Source organism: Neovison vison, chromosome 7 (genome assembly GCF_020171115.1).
Source record: "Neovison vison isolate M4711 chromosome 7, ASM_NN_V1, whole genome shotgun sequence".
Taxonomy (NCBI): domain Eukaryota; kingdom Metazoa; phylum Chordata; class Mammalia; order Carnivora; family Mustelidae; genus Neogale; species Neogale vison.
This window is the reverse complement of record NC_058097.1, coordinates 24,053,208-24,075,885: the sequence shown is the minus strand read 5'-3', so window position 1 is coordinate 24,075,885 and position 22,678 is coordinate 24,053,208.

The window sequence follows — 22,678 nt, the reverse complement described above, 5'->3', positions numbered from 1 at the left end:
TTCAAGGTTGTCACTTTCTTCCTGTTTCCCTTTTGGTAGTTCATAGGTTTCCATGAATGCATCCATTTCGTCTAGGTTGCTCAACTTATTGGCATGTAGCTGTTGATGATCTGATGATTGTTTCTGTTTTCTTGGTGTTAGTTGTGATCTCTCCCCTTTCGTTTATAATTTTATTAATTTGGGTCCTCTATCTTTTCTTTTGGACAAGTCTTGCCAGTGGTTTACCAATCTTATTTATTCTTTCAAAGAATCGGCTTCTAGTTTCGTTGATGTGTTCTACTGTATTTCTGGTTTTTCTAATTCATTGATCTCTGCTCTAATCTTAATTATGTCCCTTCTTGTGTGTGGGTAAGGCTGAATTTGTTGTTGATTTTCCAGTTCTTTAAGGTGTCAAGATAGTTTGTGTCTTGTGTATTTTTCAGTTATTTTGAGTGAGGCTTGGATGGGTATGTATTTTCCCCTTAGGACTGCCTTTGCCGTATCCTATTAGTTTATGGACTGATGTGTTTTTGTTCTCATTGTTTTCCATGAATTTTTTAAGTTCTTTGATTTCCTGGTTGACCCAAACATTCTTGAGCAGGATGGTCTTTAGCTTCCAAGTGTTTGAATTTCTTCCAAACTCTTTCTGTCATTGAGTTCCAGTTTCAAAGCCCTGTGGTCTGAGAATATGCAGAGAATAAGCTCAGTCTTTTGGTATCAGTTGAGACCTGATTTGTGACCCAGTATGTGGTCTGTTCAGGAGAGACTTCTGTGTGATCTTGAGAAGAATGAGTATTCTGTTGTTTTAGGGTGGAATATTCTGTATATATCTATGAGGTCCATATGGTCCAGTATGTCATTCAAAGCTTTGTTTCTTTGTTGATTTTCTGCTTAGATGATCTGTCTCTTGCTGAGAGTAGAGTGTTGAGGTCTCCTACTATTAATGTATTATTATCGATGTGTGTCTTTATTTTGGTTAATAGTTGGCTTATGTCATTGGCTGCTCCCATGTTGGGGCGTAGATATTTACAATTGCTAGATCTTCTTGTTGAATAGACCCTTTAAGAATGATATAGTGTTCGGGGCGCCTGGGTGGCTCAGTGGGTTAAGCCGCTGTCTTCGGCTCGGGTCATGATCTCGGGGTCGCGGGATCGAGTCCCACATCGGGCTCTCTGCTCAGCAGGGAGCCTGCTTCCTCCTCTCTCTCTCTCTGCCTGCCTCTCTGCCTACTTGTGATCTCTGTCTGTCAAATAAATAAATAAAATCTTAAAAAAAAAAAAAAGAATGATATAGTGTTCTTCTGTTTCTTCAACTAAAATTGTTAACTTAAAATCTAATTTGTCTGATGTGAGCATTGTGTCCTCAGCTTTCTTTTGAGGTCTGTTCACATGAAAATGGTTCTCTATTCCTTCACTTTCAGGCTGTATATATCTTTAGGTTTAGAATGAGTCTCTTGTAGACAGCATATGGATGGGTCCTGTCTTTTTATCCAGTCTGCAACCCTTTGCCGTTTTATAGGACCATTTAGGCTATTCATGTTGAGAATGATTATTGGATGATGATTTTATTGTCATCATGTTGCTTGTGAATTCCTTGTTTCTATAGATTTTCTATAGATTTTCTTTGCTTCTAAATTTCTGTTCTGTATCACTCTTGGCATCTTTCTCCTTTTATAGAAACCTCCCCCACTTAATATTTCTTGCAGGGCTGATTTAGTGGGCACATATTCTTTCAGTTTTTGCCAATCTTAGAGGCTCTTTATCTCTCCATCCATTCTAAATGAAAGCCTTGCTGGATGAAGTGTTGTTGGCTGCATGTTCTTCTCATTTAGTACCCTAAATATGTCTTGCCAGTCCTTTCTGGCTTGCCAGGTCTCTATAGGCACGTCTGATGTTATTCTGATGTTTCTCCCTCTGTATATAAGGAGTCTCTTGCCCCAACTGCCCTTAAGATGGTTTCCTTAGTTCTAAGATTTGCAAGTTTTACTACTATATGCCAGGTGTTGGTCTATTCTCCTTGACCTTGGGAGGGGTCCTTTCTGCCTCTAGAGTATGAATGCTTGTTTCATTTCCCAGGTTAGAAAAGTTCTCAGCTATGATTTGTTCAAGTATTATCTTCTAGTCCTCTCTCTCTCTCTCTCTCTCTAGCTCTCCCTCTCCACCCCCTCAGGGAGCTCAGTAATTCTGACATTGGAACTTTTCATGGCAATTTATTTCTCTAATTTTGTTTTCATGGATTTTAAGCTGTTTGTTTGAGGCCTCCTCCTGTTCCTTCTTTTTTTATCAGTTTGTCTTCTAGATCACTAATTTGTTCTTCTGCCTCATTTACCCTGGTTGTTAGAGTATCTAGATTAGATTGGATCTCATTGATAGCATTTTTAAGTTCTGCCAGATCAGCTCTCATTTCTGCCCTTAGAGAATCTATGTTGCCATTAATAGTTTTCTCCATTCTAGTATTGTCTGCATAACTGTTAACCCTGAAATCTGACATCTTGTTTATATACACTACCAATGTACACATATCCAATTGTTCTGTGGCAGAGGTCACAGTCTCTGAATTTTTCCTGTTTTTGGGTGTTCCTCCTCTTATTCATTCTGTTGAGGGGTGGTTGAGGGAATGTACAGTGTCCAAATTACTCACCATAACCCAAGTAAGGTACTCCTGTTTTATAGGGACCTTAGAATTGTCAGCCTCTTGTTCTTCCAGGCTGTCTTCTGGGGGAAGGGCCTACCATGCTGTTACTTATGTAACCCTTTTTGGGCAGAGGTGCCCTGCTCTGTGTGGCAGGGGGGATGGGCTCAGTGAAAACTGGCTTTGGTGGGCTTTTGTTCTCTGCCGTCTTTCTCTGTTGGCTTTCCACATCCCCCCACCCAACGAGTCAGAGGAGAAATGACTGTGTCCAAACTTGTGTCTCTGAACAGAGAGATTGCAGTCTGATCTCCAGAGAGCCTTCCAGGACACACTAACTCCGTTTTTGTCTGTGCTGCTAAAAACCACAGTGTGCTGGCTTGTGCATCCACAGCAGTACTCACAGCGCTTGCTTCCACATCCAGGCATGTCTCTGCCCTTCATGCTTCTAAAACTGCCAGATGCCCCCAGTTCACACATGCACCCCTGCAGCTCCAGGTTTCAGTCTGGGGGGGCTGCCCTAAAGTCCTTTCCCTGCTGCTGCCTGTCTGCAAGTCTGTGCCCGGTCACCAGCATGGGACGCTTTCGTGTCCCTGTGTTATTTCACTTTCTTGGTGCCAGTGCTTATGATGGGTCCTTCCCCCTTCATTTATATTCTGATATCTGCCTGCAGAATCGTGGCTCCCTGCTTTATACCTTGAAACCGGCACCAGAGATATTCTGTTGGTATAGATCCTGATATATCTTCTTACATCTCAGGCTGATTTCATGGGTTTTTAGAGTGGTCTGGTAGATATCCAGCTCAATTCCGGGGACTGGGTGAAATAGGTTGTCCTACACCTCTGCCATCTTTCCCTGCCTCCCACTTTTATTTTACAAATAATAAACTTGATAACCGAAAGAGTCAAAGCCAAACTGCTAATCATTACTGTTTTCTTTTTTCCAACACATTTAATCTTTGGAGGCCAGAGGCAAAATGGTCATGATCAGATTAATAATGAACACTCATTTTTCCTGACAAGGGTTCTATGTCTGCAACTTCATGAGTATGGGGATTGTTTCTGTGTCTTCCTGACATAGTTCCAACACCTACGATATGTAGATACAGCAGTTACTGCACTTTGACTGGAAGGAAAAATGATGTCTGTAAACCTAAAAGTGGCTTACATAGTAAAGATAGCTAATTATTCACAAATTAAGGAGTCTGGAGAGAAGCAGTTGCAGCATTAGGTCAACAGCTCGATAATGCCATCAAGATTCCAAAATTTTCTGTTTGTCCCTGTGATGCTCTGCATTTTGATTGTTCTTATTCAATCTTGTAAGCTCCTGGTGACAAGATAGTTGTCACATACCCATACCCATGTCCTCCAAAGACAGAAAGAAAGAAGTGGAATACTTGGAGGTATGTCTTTATCAGGGAAGAAAAATCTTTCACACAAGCTCTCAGCAGACATTTGTATGTTTCATTGCCCAGAATTTTAATGCCTAATGGTTCTTAACTGCAGAAAAGGATTGTAAAGAAGGGACCAAAATTTCAGTCTCTAAGGTGCAAATCGATTTCTGCCAGAAAGGAGGGAAGATGAAGGAAAATGGCTCTCATCGGGGCAAACCATATCTACCAAAAGAGAATGTATACTTCTTATATATAGATTAAAATTTTATAGGAATCTAGGGGATGGTCATTAAGACTTTTCCATCTTGGAAATTAGTATAAAAGACTTTCTACCCAGTGGTCGTCATCTTGGAAATTCTGCTTGTCAGAGTGTGGGAGAAATAAAACAATCATCAGATAAGAGAAATGAGCAGTAAGGCAGAGGAGGAGTCCTATAGTTAAATAAAACAAGGGTCTAACAGTTTTACCAGAAAAGAATTTGGGGAGGCAGTATAGAATAAATTCTTTATAGCTCTCAGTCTTATATTGAGCTGCCATTGAATAAGATAAACAGTCTACTACGGTGTGATGCAGAGAAACACAGTGTGAATCAAAGCCGGAAATGTTATTGCTTTCTAAGGCAGTGGTTTGACTAGACTGAGTGTACTATATCTGGTATTTGTCACTATTTCTTAGATGGGGTATAATTTCTCTTGAAGGACTATTGCACCGAGTCACTTAATGATACCAGGCTTCCAAGATTTAAGATGTAAAGGAAGAATGTTAAAAGTTGTGCATTTGTTCACTGGGAGGTAAAAGGGAGTCTAAATTCCTATTTATCCCTTGCAATTTCCATCACTGGCAAAGACTACTGCACTCTCTCATTTTTTCTCTTTATTCACTGCCAGTCCATATTCTGCTGCTGCTTGCCCTGCTCACCATTTAACTGCAGCACTTTATGTGAGGACCCAAGTAAAGCAAGGGATCAGTGCAGTTCTGAGAATCGTTTATCAGAGGGAGATTTAAATGCATGTTTCTTACTTGCCTAGAGGAAAAATGCAATAAATGCATTCTGAGGCAAGGAGAGAAAGTTTCATGTTCTTAATAACTGCATATTTATTATGACTTAAGCAGGAAATTGCATATTTTCAGGTTGAAAACCACAGTTGGATAGAATGATCAGCTTTGTCCACAGGCAAAATTACAACCAGGTCTATATGTGTACAGTTTCCCTATAAAATTAGTAGAATAAAGCAGACACAGGTTAATTCCTTGGTAACTGTGACAACTTGGAAAAAGTATGTAAGTACTCTGAGCTCCCAGTTTCCTCATTTATAAAATCAGGATAATCATTTTACGCATCAATTTACCTTATAATAATATTGAATGAGGTAAGTATTGTAAAATTTTGAGTGAAGATCTAATATACAGGAAGTTGTTCATATGAATTAGCTCTGATGCTGACAATGATAATGCCAACAAAATCCAAGCCAGTAGTCAGGAGATACTCAAACAGCAGTTTTCATATAAGAAAAATGAGAAATTCATGAATATACAAATAAAAGAGTGAAATACATTAAAAATGAATTCTGAGATGCATAGGTATTGATAACTTGGCTTTGGAAGATGAAAAAATCGACAGAATTGGTCTGCATTTTAGCTGGATCTACTTCCCCACATGGAGAATGCCATGCTAGTCATACCTTAACCATATGACATTAGCAGTTAAGAGGATGAGCTATTTATTGACTCACAAATCCTGTGGCTCATGCCAGTATCAGTGTTTAGTAGCCCTTTGACCTACAGACAATTGTTTAAATTCTTGGTGATTAAGACTTTGTATGTAAATTACGGACAATTATATTAGTTCTTCAATAGGGTTACTTTGAGGATTTCATGAATTTATTGTATAAAGCACTCAGAATAGTGTATGAGACATAGTAAATATTCAGAAAACAAAAAAAATAACCATTGTTAGTGGTGGGAAGAAAGAAAATTCTTGTCAGTTATAAAAGGAGAAATGACTTAGATCCCTTATCACATACATAGTTTGAAACCAACATTCAACTCAGATCAGTAGTGAATAGAACATGATCTTATTCTGCATACATTAGGAATTAGTGACAAGAAGAATAATGGCTAAAATAAAATGAAGGCTTTTTATTTTCCCTCTGATGGGGTCTAGTCCAGAACATTTCAGGAAAGTGAGAGCTCAAAGGGAAGAGAAAAGAACTTGGTCCTTCTCAAGCTTGGGGTAGAGCATCAACTGTCATTTGGCACTACATTTTAAGTGTAAGAATTGTTTGGAAAGCTTGACTTCCTCATTGATTATTTTACATATTTCAGAAATATATGTTTTCTTCCTGAAGTGTTGGATACCTATTTATGGTTCTTTTTCCCAGAAATTCAAGTTGTGCTTTCACTTCTAAGTCTATTTGTTGTTTTATCTTCTGAGATTCTTCAAGAGCAGGAATGATCACACTGTAGTAACTGAAGTGTGCTGTATCTGAAAAATAAATAACCAGTGTCATTATTTTACTACATTTATTGTGTTATTTCTTAACTATAGCATCCAGTGAAAGATAGTATCTTTATGAATTTAATGAGCACACTGATTCTTGATAATTGAGACAAGAACTTAGACATTTTTCAAAATTGCTCACCAACCCCTCTTTCTTATTGGGCCTGGTGTTTAAGTAATGGAGATCCTAAAAGGAAAGAGCAACCATCAATGCTTATAATTCTAGAGAGAAGGTTTGTAACAATACCTTATCCTCTGGAATTCTGTCCTACATGCTGTTAAAGAAAATATCTGCTCCTATTCTTATAGAAAATATGAATTCTAAGCCTCTTATCATTTGTAGGAATGCCGATGACTGACAAAGTCATACAACTAGAAAGCATTGAAATATACTAGTTTGCTTAGGTGTGGGGATATCATAGTCCTTTATTAGACTCCCACTGCCTCATATAGTATCCTCTAGCCACATAGGACTATTAAATATTTTTTTAAAGATTTTATTTATTTATTTGACAGAGATCACAAGTTGGCACAAAGGCAGGCAGAGAGAGAGGAGGAAGAAGGCTCCCTGCTTGAGCAGAGAGCCCAAAGCGGGGCTCAATCCTTGGACCCTGATACCATGACCTGAGCCAAAGGCAGAGGCTTTAACCCACTGAGCCATCCAGGGGCACCTATTAAATATTTTTTAAAGATTTTATTTATTTAAAAGAGAGTGAGTGCACAATATCAGGGGGAGGGGCAGAGGGAGAGAGACAAGCAGGCTTCCCCCTGAGCAGGGAGCCCAATGCAGGGCTCAATCCTAGGACCCTGGGATCATGACCTGAGCCAAAGGTAACCACTTAACCAACTAAGTCACCCAAGTGCCCCAGGTTTATTAATTTTCTAATTAAATTAAGTTAAAATTTAGTTATTCTTATGCTTAAGTCGCATTATAGTCACATGTGGCTCATGGCTGTCACACTGGAGAGTCCAGGTATAGAACATTTATATAATTGCAGGAAGTTTTATTGATCACTGCTACTGTAGACTACTTAGGATCCTCCTACCCCCATACACGTGCCGCTTCCCAAGTCTACCATATCTTTACACTGTCTCAATTAGTCTTTAAAATGTTTTTGTTCATATTTAATGTGAGAAAAATTTACACAGTGAAGTGAACTTAATAGCCCTTTCATCTCCTAATTTCATATTTGGAACTCTTTAGAAACGACGGCTTTTGACATTCTTTATTCTTTTTTTTTTTTTTTTTCCCAATTTATTTATTTTCAGAAAAACAACATTCATTATTTTTTCACCACACCCAGTGCTCCATGCAAGCTGTGCCCTCTATAATACCCACCACCTGGTACCCCAACCTCCCACCCCCCCGCCACTTCAAACCCCTCAGATTGTTTTTCAGAGTCCATAGTCTCTCATGGTTCATCTCCCCTTCCAATTTACCCAAAAGCACATACCCTCCCCAATGTCCATAACCCTACCCCCCTTCCCCCAACCCCCCTCCCCCCAGCAACCCACAGTTTGTTTCGTGAGATTAAGAGTCACTTATGGTTTGTCTCCCTCCCTATCCCATCTTGTTTCATGGATTCTTCTCCTACCCACTTAAGCCCCCATGTTGCATCACCACTCCCTCATATCAGGGAGATAATATGATATTTGTCTTTCTCCGCTTGACTTATTTCGCTAAGCATGATACGCTCTAGTTCCATCCATGTTATCGCAAATGGCAAGATTTCATTTCTTTTGATGGCTGCATAGTATTCCATTGTGTATATATACCACATCTTCTTGATCCATTCATCTGTTGATGGGACATTCTTTATTCTTAAAGGATTTGTTGGTCTCCTTGCACTTATACTCTATAGGGTCTTAAGTTCTGGGCCCGTCTTCCATGAAATGATAGGAGCCACATATCTAGTGGAAGTCAGTTTTCTGTTGTTACTTGGCCCCCACTGTAATTATGTTCTTTATGCTCTCTACACATTGTATGATTAGCATGCACCTCTATAGGCAGAAATACCTTTTACCTACAAATCATGGTCACTTCAAAGCTTCACACCTCACTCTTAGATGGCTCCCTATTTTTCTTAGAGTAAGACTGGTGATACTTAACATATAGTGAGTGCTTTGCTTTGTGGCAGATGCTGTTCTATTTGATTCTATAGATGACCTCTTTGAATTCTTAAAACAATCTTGTAAGGTTTTGTCACCTCCCCTGACCCTGACACATGATACCGCTAAGGAAACTGGGACAGGAAGAGATGAGAGAACTTTTTCAAGATCACACAGTCAGTACAGTGACAGAGCTGGTATTGGAAACTGAGTAGACTGCTTCCAAAGAGTAAGCAGTGAGACTTGCGGGTTCAGATTGCCTCACTTAGTGATTAGCATATGTAAGTCCTTGCACTTCAGTCCATGAGGTATCAGCCTCAGAAGAGATGGAAATTAGGTTTGCAGCTACCTTGTTGGGGGCCGGTGCGTGGAGGGGAGGGGAGGTTGTGGTGACTAAACTAATACAAATTTCAAATCTTGGTGTCTTCTTCCCTGTATCAACCTTTGTTGTTTAGCCTATTTGGGTTTTAAGTTATATAGGAATATAACATGCCATATACATACTGTTATATTGTTAAATGTCTTGCTCTCTTCAAGACACTAACAAGTTTCAAAACTTACAAATTACAGGTGCACCCCACATAATGGAATGCCAAGTAATGGAATCCCAGTTGACCATACTCTCAAATGACTGGGATTTTCTTAAACACTGCTGCATTTTGCATAAATAGAAATTGCCTTGTATGACAAACTCTATTGCACAAAGCCCATTTCCTTTTAAATGTTATTCTCTTAAGAATGCAGCAGCCTGGGCGCCTGGGTGGCTCAGTGGGTTAAGCCGCTGCCTTCGGCTCAGGTCATGATCTCAGGGTCCTGGGATCGAGTCCCGCATCGGGCTCTCTGCTCAGCAGGGAGCCCGCTTCCCTCTCTCTCTCTCTGCCTGCCTCTCCATCTACTTGTGATTTCTCTCTGTCAAATAAATAAATAAAATCTTTAAAAAAAAAAAAAAAAAAGAATGCAGCAGCCTGGCATCAGACAAGCAAGAATAAAGGTTCCATTAAATACTGTGCCCAAAGTTTCATAGCTGTGGCATAACAAGCTTTGGAATTTATAGAACAATTATAGAATTATAGAACAATCAAAGCTTTATATAACTGCCACAAATGCTAGCTTCAGCACCACAGGTGGGATTTTAGGAAATGCTAGAACTACCATTGCACACACTTTTAAAAATGTTTTGTTGTTGAAGAAAAATGGAAAGACGGTGGGGTAGTAGGAGGACCCAAGCCTTGTCTTGTCCCTTGAACACAGCTAGATAAATATCAAATCATTCTAAAAACCCAAGAAATTGATCTGAAGACTGACGGAACAAACTGCACAACTAGAGGGAGAGAATAAGCCACATTGTGGAAGGTAGGAGGTGCAGAAATATGATTTGGGAGAGAAAAGAATTATGGGTCCTGAGGAGGAGAGGGAGCCCTGAGGATAAGAGAGAGGCAAGAGAGAGAGAGAGAGAGAGGAATGCACAGGGGATAGCACAAGGAAAACACTTCCCCAAAGCCGTTGATTGGGGAAATGAGGGGTGATTACTGTGCATTTTTATAACCAGCAGAGCTCAAAGTTTTAGAGGCCCCCACCATGGCTGGTGTTAAGCCCAGTGGGTGCTGCAGTGCTCCTGTGGAGAAGGAGGGCAGAAGTCCAGGAACAGACAGCATGATCTGAGGATCATGATCTAAGGATTCCCTGGGATACACTGAGAGAGACAGTTTCCCCTTCTTAGAGGATATCTGGGAGAGGTGGCATTGCTTCTCTGAGGATAGAAGAGCCAGCCGGCGCCGTTACACTTTGCCTCCTTCTGTATAGGTACAGAGATAGCTGCTTAGGGTAGCTAATCTGGACACCTGTTCTTTGCTGTGCTTTACTCTGAACTCCAAGTTCCTGCATGTTGGTGTAACTGCCCTTTATGAAACAGGTTTGCACCAGCACCATCTAAGTGAGACCCTCCCATAGAGGACCAGAATGGGTTTGTGCCACACTGGGTCCCTAAATTTTGGAGTTTTACAACTCAGCCAGGCTGCCTGGAATAGAACACAGTTGCACTGGGCTGTGGGATGGGCAGATGGCTTGGACATAGATAGAGTGAATGCAGGGATCAGAGAGACACCTAGGATACACAAGGAGAAGTTATTTGTTCTTCTGAGAGTGTTTCCCAAATAGTGGCAGATACAAACTCCCCTTCTCTGGATATGAGAGAGAGGGCTGCTGTCAATTCCCTCCCATACCCCTCAACATAACTTCAGTAACCAACACAGTACCAACAACGGAGGCCTAAACCCCTTACACCAAGCCCTGCCCACCCCTCCCCCCCGCATACTGCAGATGCTTCTTTATAAAGCAGGTTGCCTGAGAATAAGAGCAGTAGGCCCCTCCCCCAGTAGATGAGGATAAACCCCCCTTAAAACACCAATTCTACTGACCGTAGACTGCTGCAGCTTCAGCTCTAGTGCAGATAGCATCAAGTTTCTTTTAACAAGCTGACCAGAGCACACCTAGTTAAAACTCACCACACTCTGGCCAAGGTCCAGATACTCCTCACTGCAGGCAAGGAGGAAACTCTGCAGAGGACTGACCTGAGGGAAAGAGCAGCCAAAACACAGCAGCAGAGTGCACACAGCATACACCAGAGACACTTCCTGAAGCACCAGGCCCTAGACAGTAAATAGCATCTTCTTAACAAGTTATTACTCTTGGGAGGAGGAAACATAACCAGTTTTTCTAACGCAGAAAAGAAGACAGAGACCCAGACAAAAATGCCAAGATGGAGGAATTCATGCCCCACCAACAAAAACAAACAAACAAACAACAACAACAAAAAAAAAAAACAAGGAAAGGTCACAGCCAGGGATCTAATTGAAACAGATATAAGTAATATAACTGATCCAGAATTTAAAACAGCAATCATAAGGATACTAGCTGGGCTTGAGGAAAGCATAGAAGACACCAGGGAGTTCCTTATGACAGAGATAAAAGACATAAAAACTAGTCAGGCTGAAATAAAAAAAATAACCAAGATGTGAAACTGACTGGATGTAATGACCACAAAGATGGAAGCTGCATAAGAATGAGTAGGTGATTAGAAGATAAAATCATGGAAAGAATGAAGCTGAAAAGAAGAGGGAAAGAAAGATATTAGATCACAAATGTAGACTTAGGTTACTCAGTGATTCCATAAAGCATAACAACATTATCATCATAGGAGTCCCAGAAGAAGGAGGGAGAAAGAGGCAGGTGTTTTTGAGGAGACTATAGCTGAAAACTTCCCTAATCTGGGGAAGGAAACGACGTCCAAATCCAGGAGACACACGTCAAAATCAACAAAAATAGGCCAACACCAAGAGGTATTTGTGGCAAAATTTGCAAAATACAGAGATAAGGAAAAAATTTTAAAAACAGCAAGAGAAAGAAGTCCGTAATTTATGAGAACACAGGATTAGCAAAAGACCTCTCCACAGCAACTTGACAGGTGAGAAGACCTGATATATTCTATATGCTGATTGGGAAAAATCTGCAGCCAAAAATACACTATCCAGCAAGGCTGTCAATCAGAACAGAAGGAGGCATAAAGTATGTCCCAGGCAAAGGAATTTGTGACCACTAAACCACCCACAAGAAAACTCTTTGAGTGGAAAAGGAAAAAACAAAATGACAAAGACTAGAAAGAAACAGAGAAAATCTCCAGAAACAATGATGTAACAAGTAATACCATTGCACTAAATTCATATCTATCAATAATCATGTTCAATGTAAACAGATTTAAATCAAAAGACATAAAGTGTCAGAATGGAATGGATAAAACAAAACAAAAACAACAACAACAAAAACAAGACCCATCTATACATTGCCTACAAGAGACTCTAAAGACACCTGCAGTTGAAAGTGAGGGGATGAAGAACCATTTATCATGTTAATGGACATCAAAAGAAAGCTGAAGTAGCTATACTTATATCCGAAAACCTGGATTTTAAGCCAAAGACTGTAAGAAGAGATGAAGAAGGGCACTATATTGTAATAATGGGATCTATCCAATAATACCTTACAATTGTAAATATTTATGGCCCCAACTTGGGAACTTCCAAATATATAAAACAACTAATAACAAACATAAACTCATTGATAGTAATACGATAATAGTAGGGGACTTTATCACCACACTCACAGCAATGGACAGATCATCTAAGCAGAAGATCAACAAGAAACAATGGCTTTGAATGACACTCAGAACATTTCATCCTAAAGCAGAAGACTAGACATTGTTTTTGAGTCCACATAGGACATTCTTTAGAATAGATCAGATACTTGGTCACAAATCAGGTCTTAACTAGTAAAAAAAGACTGAGATCACTCCACACTTATTTTCTGACCACAATGATATGAAACTTGAAGTCAACCACAAGAAAAAAAATTGGAAAGACCACAAATAGAGGTTAAAGAACATCCTTCTAAAGAATGAAAGGGTTAACCAGGAAACTGAAGAAATTAAACAAACAAACAGACAAAAAAAAAACAAAGATATGGTCCAGAACCTTTGGGGTGCAGCAAAGGCAATCCTAAGAGGGAATTATATGGCAATAAGGCCTACCTCAAAAAGCAAGAAGAGGGGCACCTACATGGCTCAGTGGGTTAAAGCCTCTGCCTTCGGCTCAGGTCATGATCTCAGGGTCCTGGGATTGAGCCCCACATCAGGTTCTTTGCTCAGCGGGGAGCCTGCTTCCTCCTCTCTCTCTGTCTGCCTCTCTGCCTACTTGTGATCTCTATCAAATAAATAAATAAAATCTTAAAAAAATAAAAAAAGACAAGAAGAGTCTCACATACACAATCCAACCTTATACCTATAGAAGCTAGAAGAAGAATAACAAATGAAGCCTAAAGCTAGCAGAAAAGGGGAAATAATAAAGTTTAGAACAGAAATAAATTATATAGAAACAAAGAACAGTAGAACAGATCAATGAAACCAGGAAAGAATTACTTTGAAAGATTTAATAATACTGATTTTTTTAAAAACCCTAACCAGACTTATCGAAATGAGAAAGGACCTAAATAAATAAAATCATGAATGAGAGAGACCACAACCAACACACACACACACACACACACACACACACACACACACACATATGAATGAGAATATTATGAAAAACTTGCCAGCAAATTGGGAGAAATGGATAAATTCCTAGAAACATATAAACTACCAGAAATGAAACAGAAAAAATAGAAAATTTGAAAAACCAATAACCACAAAGAAATTGAATCAGTAATCAAAAATCTCCCACTAAACAAAAGTCCAGGTCCAAATGGCTTCTCAGAGGAATTCTGTCAAACATTTAAAGAAGAGTTAATACCTATTCTTCTCAAACTCAAAAAAATAAAAAATTAAAAAAAAGAGATGGGAGGAAAATTTCCAGACTCATTCTATGAGGCCAGAATTACCTTAATTCCAAAACCAGACAAAGACCCAACTAAAAGAATTATAGACCAATATTCCTGATAAAGATCAATACAAAAATTCTCAACAAAATACTAGTAAATCAAATTCAACAGTACACTAAAAGAACCGTTCGCTACAATCAAGTGGGATTTATTCCTGGGCTGCAGGGTGGTTCAGTATTCACAAATCAATCAATGTGGTATACCACATTAATAAAGGAAAGGATGAGAATCATATGATCCTTTCACAAGTTGCAGAAAAAACATTTGACAAAATATAGCATTCATTCTTGATAAAAACCCTCAACAAAGTAGGGATAGAGGAAATATACCTGAACATCATATAGGCCATATTCAGAAGATGCACAGCTATTATAATTCTGAATGGAGAATAACAGAGCTTTTCTTCTATGGTTGCTAATAATACAGGGAAGTCAACTCTAACCACTGTTATTTAACATCATGCTAAAAGTCCTAGCCTCAGCCATCAGACAACAAAAAAATTAAGACATTGAAATCACCAAGGAAGAAGTCAAACTTTAACTATTTGCAGATGACATGATACCCTGTGTAGAAAATAAGACTCCCCCAAAATAATTGCTAGAAGTAATAGACAAATTCAGGGAAGTTACAGGATACAAAACCAATGTCAGAATTCTGTTTCATTGAGGAAAGCATAGAAGACACCAACAACCCCTTAAAACACCAATTCTACTGACCGTAGTCTGCTGCAGCTAGTGGCCTGCCTCCCCCACCCGTGGTCTGCATATTTTACATGTTTTAGATGTTTCATTCTATACACAGTAATGAAGCAGCGGAAAGAAAAATCAAAGAATTGATCTCATTTATAATTGTACCAAAAACCATAAGATAGCTGGGAATAAACCTAACCAAAGAGGTAAAAGATCTGTACTCTGAAACTATAGAACACTTATGAAAGAAATTGAAGATAACACAAAGAAATGGGAAGACATTCCATGCTTATGGATTGGAAAAACAAGTATTATTAAAAATGTCTATACTACCCAAAGCAATCTATGCATTTAATACAATCCCTATGGAAAATACCACCAACATTTTTTACAGAGCTAGATAAAAAATCCAAAAATTTTTATGGAATCATTAAAGACCCCTAATAGCCAAGGCAATTTTGAAAAAGAAAAACAAAACCATTATATTATGAACTGAAGTCATCAAGACAGTATGGTACTGGCACAAAAGCAGACACATAGATCATTGGAACTGAATAGAGAACCCAGAAACAGACCCTTGATTGTATCATCAACAAATCTTCAATGGAGTAGGAAAGAATACCAATTGAAAAAAGACAGTCTCTTCAACAAACAGTGTTGGGAAAACTGGACCACACCATACACAAAAATAAATTCCAAATGGATGAAAGCCCTAAATGTAAGAGAGGAAACCATCAAAATCCAAGAGGAGAACACAGGCAACTTCTTTGACCTTGGCTACAGCAACTTTAAGGCAAGGGAAACAAAAGCAAAAATGAACTATTGGGACTTCATCAAGGTAGAAAACTTCTGCACAGCAAAGGAAACAATCAGGAAAACTAAAAGGCATCCTATGGAATGGGTGAAGCAGCAGGTATATAGTTGAGCAAGATACTGAATTCTCCTTTATTGACCTGTTGTAAATGACATACCTGATAAAGGATTGGTGTCCAAAAATTATAAAGAACATAGCAAATTCAACACCCCCAAAATAAATAATCCCATTAAGAAGCGGGCAGAAGACATGGATATTTTTCCAAAGAAGTCATCCAGTGGCTAGCAGACACATGCAAAGATGTTCAATATCACTCACCATCAGGGAAATAGAAATCAAAACCATAATGAGATATTACTTCACATCTGTCAGAATGACTAAAATTAACAACGCGGGAAAGAACGCATGTTGATGAAGAAGTGGAAAAAGGGAAACCATCTTATAGTGTTGGTGGGGATGCAAACTGGTGCAACCAGTTTGGAAAACAGTACAGAGGTTCCTCAAAAAGTTAAAAATAAATATTAGTATTTATCCAAAGGATACGAAAATACTGATTTAAAGGGATACATGCACCCTGATGTTTATAGCAGGAATATCAAAAACAGTCAAGTTGTGGAAGATAGTCCAAATGTCAACTGATGAATGGATAAAGAAATTGTGGCATGAGCGCAAATACACACACATATACATGTACACAGACACAAAACACACACACACACACACACAGGAATATTACCATCAAAAAGAATGAAATTTTGCCATTTGCAACAATGTGGATGGAGGTAGAATATATTATGCTAAGCAAAATAAGTCAGAGAAAGACAAATACCATATTATTTCATTCTTATGAAATGAGGCGAATATGGGGGCGGGGAGAGAAAGGCAAGCCATAAAACAGAGTCTTAACTACGGATAACAAACTGAGGGTTGCTTTGGGGAGGTCAGCCAGGGGATGGGCTATTTGGGTGATGGGTATAAGGAAAGCACTTGTGATGAGCACTGGGTGAGTAACATACGGTGTATGTTAACTATGTAGAAATTAAATGAAAACTTTTGAAAAGTTTGTTTCTGTTACTTTTTTTGTTTCCTTTTTTTGTTTGTTTGGTTTGTTTTTATTTTGGTTTGGTTGTTTGGTTAGTTGATTTTTCTATTTTCGAGCAATGTTCTTTCTCTTTATATTCTATTCCTGTGTAACATTTAAAACTATCTAAGCGTCTGCACATCTAAAGAGTGCTTAAAACTTGCCAGTTGCTTTAACTGTTCACGCCATTCACTCCTTATAGTAATCCTCATTTGAGAGATGGGAAAAGAGAGGCACAGTGTGGCTGTTCCTCACGGTGAAGCAGCAGGTAGATAGTTGAGCAAGATACTGAATTCTCCTTTATTGACCTGCAGACACGTGCTTTCAATACAATTCTCTTCTGGTGTCTCCCAGTGGGTCTCCTTTGCCCATTCCTCTTCTTTTCTGGAGTTGGTATGATGTAGTAAAAAGAATACCATGAATCTTGGCATTAGGGTGGTTTAGTTGAGTGTTAGGATTCTGGAAAAGTAATTCTTATCTTCTAGGCTCCATCACCCATTTTAATTTAAGTTAATCACCCAATTTTTTAAGAAAATTGTTAGAAAGTAAAATAAGACACTCAGTGGATAGGCAAAATGTCCAGTTCTTAGGTTCCTACCCTCCTTCTCTACAAGGGTGGTCCCCTCATGAAATTTCTTTTCTCCTTTGATTAATAGCATTCTGTTTCTGCTTCATTCTTCCTTTTTCTCTTCTCTCCAGTTACTACAAATGCTTCTCCTGTCTCTTTTTCTACCTCTTACTAATGGAATTTAGGAAAAAATAATTCCTAAAATGTCTACTTCAGATCAGGTGCTAGCCCTGTCATTTAATTGAATCAAGTAGAATTATGCAGCATTTTAACCTTGAGTCTGCTTCTTCATCTATAAAATTCAGTAGGTATTCTCAAAGATCCTTCCCAGCATTTCCATTTTATAATATTGATGATATTTCTTTCAGACACTCTAGGCATTTATAAAAATTTATTCTACAGATTCTATCCTAATGTTACCACATTTCCTGACTTGGGTACCTTACGTTAATTTTCTAATCTTTTATCTACGAGTGGCAAATCATTAAACATTTGAAATGGAATTAAACATCTTGCTCCATCACATTTCAGTTCTCCATCTGGCTTTTGCAATTGGAATTTACTGGCAAGCACAATTTTAAGCTTTGGGGGGCTGTGTGTGAGCAAGAAATACTGATGCCATCAGCCCACATGTCTGAACAACCCTGAACTTTGTGGTCTCTATCATTTTCTGAAGAACAGATGGTAAAGAAAATAATCCTGAAATGCTCCCATCATCATGGAGGAAGGGGAGGAAAAGAAAGAGAGAGATTGATTGATTTAGAACCGTGCAATGCATTTGTGCCTTTATAGCCTTGGGGGGGAAAAAGATTTCATAACAAGATAGATAATCTTTGCTTTTTGAGAGAAGCACAGTGACTGCTTATAAAAGAGTGCTTGAAGACTCAGAAATGGTTAGGAAATAATTTACTTAAAGTTCAGGAGTATGAAGGAGGGAACTGGAGGTACACAGTGGGAGACATTAAAGCAAGCCCATTTATTGGGTATTTCGGTTACCCACAAATTTATGCTCCAGAGACATTGACTCTCTTTCATAACTGCAGTCAACTGTAGGAAAGACCTTCTAGACTGGATAGCATATACAACAAGATAGGCCACAAGTGAGTCCCTGAGCTCCACAAATTCAAAGTATAAAATAGAAAAGGACATGGTCAAATTTCCTAGTTACTTGATGGGAAACAGTCCAACAGTTGTGATTAGTTGCAGAAAGTTGGACTTTTGGGACCACTCTGCCTGTGTAATTGACTAACCCCAAATAGGTGGTTTAAAACAACAATTTCGTATTCTTGCTTGTGAGTTTATAAGTTGCCTGGTGGTTCATAGGCAACTAGTCTGGACGTGGTTGGGAGGGGCTGTGCTTCAAACCACGGGGACAGCTGGGCCTGCCTCCCCCACCCGTGGTCTGCATATTTTACATCCTCCATGGAATATCAGGTTAGCCAAAGCATCTTCCTATTCTAGCAATGGCAGAAGGCCAAGACAAAAAGAGAGAGAGAGAGAGAGAGAGAGAGAGAGAGCTATAAAAAGAATATGTAATTAGTAAGACCCCTTGTGGTCTTGGCTTATAAATGGCACATAGTCGCGCCTACCCATATGTTATCAACCAGAGTAGCCACATAGTTTTCTAATGATCCACTGCTGTAAAACAAGGTAAACCAAAACACTCTGGTTTAAAGCAACTAGTTTATTTTTCTGTAGGATTCTGTTGGCTAAATATTTGGAAAAGGCACAGTAGGAATGGTTCTGCTCTGTCCTGTGATATCTGGTCCTCACCCGAGATGTTGAAAGAGATAATGCTGTAAGTAGTTGGACTGGAGAATCCCCTTTCAAAATGACTTCTTCACTCATACGTATGGTCTGGGTTTGGATAGCTGGAGAACAGACTCAGCTGGGACTGTTGAACAGAGTGCCTAAATTTGGCTTTCTTAGGTGGTGACTTGGGATTCTTAAACAAGTGTTTTAAAAAATGAGGCAGGAGTTGTATGACTTCTACTGACATAGCCTCAGAAGCTACCTAGTGTACCTTATGTTATTTCTATTAGCTACAAAATAGTCACTAAGGCTCCTTCAGATTTCAGGGGAAAGAAATCAGCCCTACCCCTTGATGAGGGGAACATCAAACATTTATTTTATTTTTTTAAATTTTAGTATGATTGACACACAGTGTTACATTAGTGTACAGTGTACAACACAGAGTGATTCAGTTGCTCTGTATGTTGGACTATGTTCACTACAAGTGTAGCTACCATCTGTCACCACACATTGCTATTCCAGTATCATGGACTACATTCCCCATGCTGTGCCTCTGATTCTAGTGAAGCCTGCATCTCCCACTCCCTTTACCCATTTTTCCCTCCTCCAGTCCTTTTCCCACTGGCAACTGTCTGCTTGTTCTCCATATTTGTAAGTCTGATTTTGCTTTTTGTTTTATTCTGTTTTTTAGATTCTGTCTATGAGTGACATTATATGGTCTTTGTCTTTCTCAGTCTTAGTTATTTCACTTAGCATTATACCCTCTGGATACATCCATGTTGTCACAAATGGCAAGACCTCATCTTTTTAATGGCTGTATAATATTCCGGTGTTATGGGGTGTGTGTGTGTGTCCACTACATCTTCCCTATCTATTCGTCCATCAATGGATGCCTAGTGGGTCAAAGATTTGTGTCTCTTTTAAACCATGATGAATAGCTAAGTCCAAACTTAAGTTGCAGAAAACTATACTTTTCCTCTGGTAAGAGGAATTATAGAATCATGTGGTATGAACCAAGGACACAGGGAGATGAGAAGAACCAGGGCTAATAGGTAGAATAGGATAGCTAATAATTAGCTAATAAGCTAATAGGAATAGATGGAAACTGATGGACAGACATGGGATGTTATCCAGTTTTTCATATAGAGTGGGAATGAAAAAGAAAATATGGTCCTCAAGGAAGGGGATACTTCAAGGTCAGTTCATGGTTTTAAGATTAAAGCAATAAAAACTGGTATCCCAGTTCATGCAAGTGTAGTGCTAGAGAGAACACCTGAGAAGGAAGAAGCCTACTTGTGAGGATTAAGCTCAGATGGTATAATTGGTGCCATCAAGTACCAAATCCAAAAGAGTGAGATTGAAACAAGGTTCAATTTCCCCAATAGAGTGAAATTTATACTTTCTCTCTGACCTACTATAGCTGAACTCAGGAGCTGGAGTTTCTAGGTCAATCCATGGAACTTGTTAATGCTAACAAGGAAGATATGAAAGAACAGAAGCCAATACTCTAATAAATAAACATGTCCAGAAATATTTGAATAGTTGAGATACCAAAAGGAGATTTCTTCATTGAATTTCAGTATTACTCATTAGAATACCTGGCACTAGAATGGTTTACCAGATATTTTTCACAGTATTTCAGAGACTGGAATCTGCTAGGACCTGTTTTATTGTCAAAAGTTATTTACTCCATCTTCCTTATCCATAAAAAAGTAAAAGATGAAAATATTCAATGATATTTTTATCACTTTTTTGAAAAAATATCAATTATTGACTTAAATATGTGTATATTTTCCCCTCAGATTAATAAATTTTCTTGACAAATGGAATACTCCAAATCAGATTTAGTAGTCGTAATAAGAAGATTGGACTATTGAGGGAGGGTAGGGACTCTAAACCTACAGAAATAGAAGCCCAAAATGCCAAGATTTTATGAATACACACTAAAGTAAAAGTTTTTTTTAAGGCTCCCTTGCCAAAGCTCAAGGATATAAAAGTGGGTTATAACTATTTCACTCAGGAGTCTTCTTTTATTTCCTGACACAGGTAGGTCAGACATTGACAGAGATTAGCTGTGCAATCAATGTTTTTGGTTGGAATTTCCAAAACAAACAGAATGAATAGTTAATGTGTATAAAGGTACATCTGTTTAATAATAATAACCTTTGTTCTAAATTAATTATTTAAATATCTTGGGTATCCTTGAAGGTTTTTGGAGATACATGTGTATATCCATAAGTATATCTGCATTTTTTTGTAAGATGATCGGGAGGGTTCCTCCTATCCATTAGGAGTCTTAAATTGATCACCTTGAGGAAGAATTTGCCCTAACGCCAACGTCTTGGTTCTCTGAAGCACAGAGAACTGAAACAGATCATTGTTTTTTTTTTCCTCCCTGGGATTTTAATTTTTCCCTGGTATTCTGTTGATTTAAATGCTGCTAAATACTGAAGGTGCAGTTCAAATACCCATTGCTCCTAGAAGTGATTTTTTGATCTCCAAAGATTGAAATGATGTAGTGCCTTTATTTTGAACAACTACAGAATTTTCATTGTGCTTGTTCATGACCCTTGGCACTTTTCAGCTTCAACTGAGTTTATTCACCAGCTTTCCCTATGACATATAATTAAACTTTCTGTTCCCCATAGAACTCATTCCATGAGCTTATACATGGGAAATGATTAATTAATTATTGAAAAATAATTTTAATAAATTCATATACCCATCACTTCGTCTGATGAACAAACCATAATATGCATTCACCTGCTGATATCTTCAATTCGTACATATAAATATGAATATACACTTAAGATCTGAACAATTAATATATGTGAAGTAGTCTCAATTAAAGCAAATAAATAGTAGGTAAGATATTAAGCCAGGGTCTGTCTCTTAACAACATATTGCCATAGTATTTTAAAATTTCCTTGGAGACCCATGAGTCCGATGCCCTCGTTCTGTGCTGTTTCTTGATATACAAAAAAAAAAAAAAAAAAAAATGTGACTGAGGAGAAAAGACATTAACATACAGCAGTAACTTGCTATCTTTGAGCTGCAGTGTTTTGTTCCTCAGTATCAATTGTGTAATTGATAAAAATACAAAATAAAAGCATCAAAATAATAAAATCCAAAATAAAAGCATCATCAAATTACCATTTCCTCATGACATTCAGTTAACATTTGTGTTCCTTAGTATGACAGATATGACCGCCAAGCCTTCAGTCACAATTTCGGCTCAGCAGTTGCCTCATATTCTTCCACACTTCCCTTTTCTGATTTTATGTTTTATTCGCCTCACCTTTTACAACTCAGATCTAGTAACATCTTTTTTGAAGGCTTGTATGGACACTTCTACACCTTAGTCTTTTACAAAGGCCTTCGATCTCAAGGTCCCAGAGTACCAATGACATCGTAGTGTTACGGAAAGTGTTAAAGTAATAGTTTAATCAATATAGCATTGATATCTGATAGATACAAAATATTGATAACAATTTCTTTTTAATCATTACCAAGTACATACTCTGTTACTAACTTACGAAAGTATCTTTGGGGCATCTGGGTGGCTTATTTGATTAAGCATCTGCCTTTGGCTCAGCTTATGATCTTAGGGTCCCGGGGTCGAGCCCTAAATCAGGCTGTCTGCTCAGCAAGGAGTCTGCTTCTCTCTCTCTCTTTAAAATAAATAAATGCAATCTTTTTAAAAAGAATCCTCTAATTGTTCATCTGTTACCACTCTAG